Source organism: Syngnathus scovelli, chromosome 16 (assembly GCF_024217435.2).
Source record: "Syngnathus scovelli strain Florida chromosome 16, RoL_Ssco_1.2, whole genome shotgun sequence".
Lineage (NCBI taxonomy): Eukaryota > Metazoa > Chordata > Actinopteri > Syngnathiformes > Syngnathidae > Syngnathus > Syngnathus scovelli.
In genome coordinates, this window is record NC_090862.1 from 8,706,906 (window position 1) to 8,712,801 (window position 5,896).

A 5,896-nucleotide genomic window follows, 5' to 3' on the forward strand; every position below is an offset into this window, starting at 1 on the left:
TTTTGCCGGGTCCATCTTTACTTTGCCAGGGGCTATGATGAAACCGAGAAAAGATACGGTGTTTGTGTGAAATTCGCTTTTCTCGGCCTTAACGTACAGTTGGTGGTCAAGGAGGCGTCACAGAACAGTCTCGACGTGAGACCTATGGGTCTCCAAATCCGGGGAATAAATCAGAATATCATCTAAATATACGTACACAAATTGATCCAAACAGTCCCTTAGTACATCATTTATCATGGCCCGAAACACCGCAGGGGCATTGGTGAGGCCAAATGGCATTACTAATTATTCAAAGTGTCCTCGATGTGTGTTAAAACCCGTCTTCCATTCATCCCCCTCACGGATGCGCACTAGGTGGTACGCGTTGCGCAGGTCTAACTTTGTGAACGCCCGGGCTTGCTGTAATTGGTCGAACAGGGTCGACATCAGGGGAAGAGGATACCGGTTTTTTATTGTGATCTGATTGAGGGGGCTGTAGTCAATACAGGGACATAGAGTGCCGTCTTTTTTGCCCACAAAAAAGAACCCCGCACCCGCAGGCGACGATGACGGTCGAATCAACCCTGCTTGAAGAGAGGCGTCTATATAATCGTTCAGGGCCTGCTTTTCGGGGCCCGAAAGGGAATAAAGCCTCCCCTTGGGTATGGTTGAGCCCGGCAGGAGTTCAATGGCGCAATCATACGGACGGTGGGGGGGTAGGGAGGTAGCCTTGGCCTTGCTGAATACTTCGGCCCATTGGTGGTAACACGCGGGAACCCCGGTCAAGTCTGGAGTTTCCGAGTCTGGAGCAGAAGGCACAGAGAGCGGGTTAGATTTGATACACGAATCTTGACAGTAGGACCCCCATCCCATTATTTCCCCGGATCCCCAGTCTATAGCAGGGTTGTGGCGTTGAAGCCATGGATACCCGAGAATGAGGGGGTTCATTGGGGAGGTCACGACATGTAGTCGTATTTTCTCATGGTGGGGCCCAAAAGACAGCGAGACAGGTTCTGTTATGTGTGTTATATCGAAAAGTGCCTGTCCATTGAGTGCCTTGGCGTTCACGGGAGTGTTCAGCAGTTCAGTTTTTATTCCCCATCGTCGAGCAAATGCCCAGTCTATCAAACTTTCATCAGCTCCTGAGTCTATTAGCACGTCAAGTTCTATATTTTTTCCCAGCTGTGTAACCATGCCCTTGGGGAGAAGTATGGATCCCCAAAGGCCTCGGAGGAAGATGTCATACAGCGCCGTCGCATTCCAACCGCATTCCACGGCCAGCGTGCGGAAACGGATGGCGTAATCTCCGACGGTCTCTTGTCCCTGGGATATCTGACAGAGTTGCCGAGCCAACGATCAACTTTATGCTTCTTGTCACTGAGCAGGTATTTCCTAAAATTTGATTAAGGCTGAGGGGGCAAAAGTGTGTTTATCAGAGTCAAATTTCACCATGTCCGACAGTAAAATCCCACCTGAGTTGTTGGATTGCGGAACTTGAGCGGAGATTGGGTCAAATACCGTACGCAGAGCCCCGACAAAAGCGGGGAGGGAGCGACAGGAGATGGAATCCCTGGCCCACTCTGCTGTGGCCCACGTGCGGGCCCTTCCCGTTAGGTATGATACCATATAGGCCACCTTGGAGCGTTCGGTGGGGAAATCCACTGGGGACCTCTCAAAATGCATCTCGCACTCAGTAATAAAGGCCCGGCTAAGACCGGGTTCGCCGGAGTAGCGTTCTGGAGGAGCCAGTCTGGCACCGCAGGTCATGGGAGCTACGGCAAGGGGAGTCACGGGAGAAGCAGCGGATGGGCTGGAGGTCGCTGCTGGTCCCGCGTTTAAAAGCGAGAGCACGTCCTGCATTTGTTGACCAGGCTTTCCTACCTGGGCGGCGACTGCCCCTCTGAAGTCTTCTTGGCTCTTTGCGAGCCCTCGGATCTCCTCGCCCAAATTGCCCACTTCCTTCTGGTGCTGGGCGAGCTGTGAGGCGTGGGAGCGCACTGCGGCGCATAGGTGCTCCGACTCTGCCGAGTCCATGTCTGGCCAGTGTGTACTGTCAGGCAGGGAACAAGGCGGAGGACTCGGATGCAGAGTCTTTCTTTTCACGGATTTATTCCAACAGAAAGATGACCAAAAGACAACTCAAAGCGCCTCTTGTGAGGGAAACACTCGGCAAAAAGTCCAAACAAAAAGCGTCGCACTCGGGCGAGACAAAAAGGGCTATGGGGAACAAGGCACTAACAAAAGGCGTCGCTCTGTGGCGAGACAGAAAGGAGGAATCTTACTAGGAATTCGTACGGCAAGGAATCGCTGGTGGTCGGGACGAGGCAAGACACACTGGCACAAGACAAGGGGAAGACACGGACTAAATACACACAAAAGGGCTGGGACACAGGTGCTGACAATTAGTGTCAACCACACAGGTGCACACAATCGGGATCAGGGAATACAAGACAACAGAAACAGAGGAAGGAACCACAAACTGAAACGGAAGGGATGACAAAATAAAACAGGAAGTGAAGTTACGACACAGACAAGACAGAAATCCGGAAAATAAACGTGACCGCATGACAAACCCTAACATCTCCCTCCTGTTTTATCATATGATTATGCCACCCCAAACAACAAAGACAAGTAAAAAAACAACAACACATATATATGTATAATGAAGAAAGAAGAATAGTAAAAATGAAAAACAACAAACAATGATAGCAACACTTTCCAGTGAAGATGAGGTATTACCTTAATACCCCAGATCAAACTTATTGTGTAAGCGAAAAACCTGCTGGCCAGATGTTATTAGCAGGAAAATTCTCACACGGTCCCTCTGCCTTAGGCGACCAGGATGCTATCAATAAAAAATAAATAAAAAGAAAAACACAGAAACAGTACATCAGTGTATCCATTACTTGCGAAGTATATCTGATGGTCAAATCAACAAGTTTCCGTGAAACATGCTCAACAGAACAGCATCTACGCAATCCACGTCTCATTATCATTATCACATCTGTCACGTCTAAGAAGTTGTATATGTGCTCGTGTTTTCGTCAGCTGATGATGTTCTAGTCTGTAGGTGTGGTCTGTCACACACACTGGTGCACACACTCGTATCCAGTTGGCAAGCAGCATCGGACAACTCTTGTGACCACAAAACCACGATCCGTTCTGAACAGGCACGTGCACTCATAGGAAGCAGGTGAGGCAGTGCTTCTGAACTTCTGGACGAAGTAGGTCCCGTCCGATGGTGCAGCCATGTTGGTAGTAGAGCCCTTACACCTTGAAAACGGCTCTCTCATCCTGGCACACAGCGGCGATCTCCAAAGCTCCCATCCAGTCTCCTCCTGGAGAGCAGTCATCGTTAACGCAGACGTGGGTCACGTTACCTTGGATGTAACATGTGTAATTCACTCAAGATGGTCTCTCTGTGTAGGCCACTTGCGGTATTGTTCGTCATTTAACAGTCACATTGAGATTTGTCCAGAATAGCTGATCACAGGCACCGTCTGCAAGTCCAGGGCGGTAAGGGTCGGCATCCTTGACTGTGACAGCACGGTGTTGATATCCAACTCCTGGATGCCGTGTCCCTGTAAAACAATGCTCTAGACTTTCTTGCTACATTTCACACAATAATAATGATGAGTAAATCATCAGATACCTCTTGTGCATACACTCCAACAAACGTTAAGCAGATGTGAGATAACTTGCATGAAGTCTACTTAACCAAACATTGAGTAAATATGGGATAACTTAAAAACTGTCCCGGTCAACAACAATTCATAAATAGAAACTACAAGGTATAATAGATAAATAACTTCTCTTTAGCTAGACAAAGAACAAAGGTGTTCTGTTCATAACTAGTGAGGGCCTCTCACAGATAAGACAAGGAAGGGAGTATAAGAACTCCCTCAAACCTGGCAGATGTGTTGGCCTTGAGCGAAGGTATGAGACCTCCGGTTCAGGCCGGCCAGCGCTTCTACAAAACTAATTATCCTGACATTTCCCCACTGTTTATCACATATTTGCTCAAATTCACACATCACCGTAAACAACCCCTTTTCTCGACTCTCAGTCGTCGGATCACATTCATGAGGACAAATATGTTTACACCAAAGGATAAACGTTGTGATGTCATCATTCAGAGTCCCACGGATCTGGGAAAAATCTGGTAACACAGATGCAGGAATTTTGCCATCAACATCATCACGTTGCCGCTCAGACATTAGGTATATCTGAGCAATCTCGTCCTCCATGGGCGATATTACTGTAGTGACGAGACGATTAAACAGAGCACGAAGACATGTTATGCAACGTCCATACAAAGTGAGCATAGCAGCAAACACTGCAACTGATGGTAAAATTGAGGACACAATGGCGTTATACTTCCCAAAAGCAGTCATTCACTTGTAGTGCTCTTTCATTCTCGTTTTGAGGGATCGCAGGCCTGCAATCGCCTCCGTCAGGCTCCCATCAGGGGCGGTGTTGTTGGGGATGAAGGTGCAGCATTGTTCTCCAAACATTGCGCAGACCTCTCCTTTCTCAGACAACAACATATCATGAGCATTGTGGTTCTGGATCAACATTAGGGAAGGCGTGGCTAGCTGTTCATGCACTGCCTCGAGCCCCGCTTGTGTCCGTTTGCCCAATTTCTGCATGTTGTAATGGATGTAATTTATCCTGTCTACGTTCTTGTTCATCGTTCACCAGCAGCAAATGGAGGACTCCGATCCCGCTGCAATTTGGTCACTTAATTCTTATTAATCAGGAACTCCTCTAGGGACTCCAATTGCATCAATTTCGGTCAAATCATCGTCGCCTCTCAAATTTAAAGATATTTTGGTTTTTACCAGCTTTTTCCCCAGATCTTGGCATGTTGATGTATATACATTTTTGTTTGACTACATTCTCTGAAAGCAATGGCTTCTTTTTTTTCTTTTCTTTTTTTCTCTCAATTGATATCATATAGAATGCTCTGTCACACATTTCACAATCCAGTTGACGTGACAGATTTCACACAATCTTTGGTCAATGGCAATGGTACAACATAAATAATCGGTCGCAAATCCATACATATGACATATACAATTTTTTCTGTCTTTGCATCTTTTTTGCCATAAGCAATCATCCATCCATCCATTTTCTGAACCGCTTAGTCCCCACGGGGGTCGCGGGCGTGCTGGAGCCTATCCCAGCCGTCATCGGGCAGTAGGCGGGGGACACCCTGAACTGGTTGCCAGCCAATCGCAGGGCACACAGAGACAGACAACCAATCGCACACACACTCACACCTAGGGACAATTTGGAGTCTTCAATCGGCCTACCAAGCATGTTTTTGGAATGTGGGAGGAAACCGGAGTGCCCGGAGAAAACCCACGCGGGCCCGGGGAGAACATGCAAACTCCACACAGGGAGGGCCGGAGGTGGAATCGAACCCGCACCCTCCTGACTGTGAGGCGGACGTGCTACCCAGTGCGCCACCGAGCCGCCCTCATAAGCAATCAATTGTTTCTTTTTTCAGTTACTCTTATAGTTAGTTACCTGAAATTATCCACATTAATTCTAGATATTCATCCCATTCTTTAACATCTACAGCGGTTGTTGACAAAGTACACATATAAACATCATACTTTCATGGCAGTCCAGATCCGACACAGCAGATCATCCTGCAAAGGTCAAATTGATCTTTTAAATTGAAGGCATTCAGTGTTTTTGTTGAAACAAGCTCTACAAAAAAAAAAATGTTTGTTTTGCTTTGAAAATGTTTTGAATATGAATCAAATCCATATGTTGTATAAAGCTGACTGACCTGCCCCACTATCCCTCCTCTTGAGCCATGTGACACGCACCATGGCTCAATATTGCTCACCATTTGCATAGGTTCTTTGGTAGGGTAGGTCATTTATAGATGCCATTCTCTAATCTT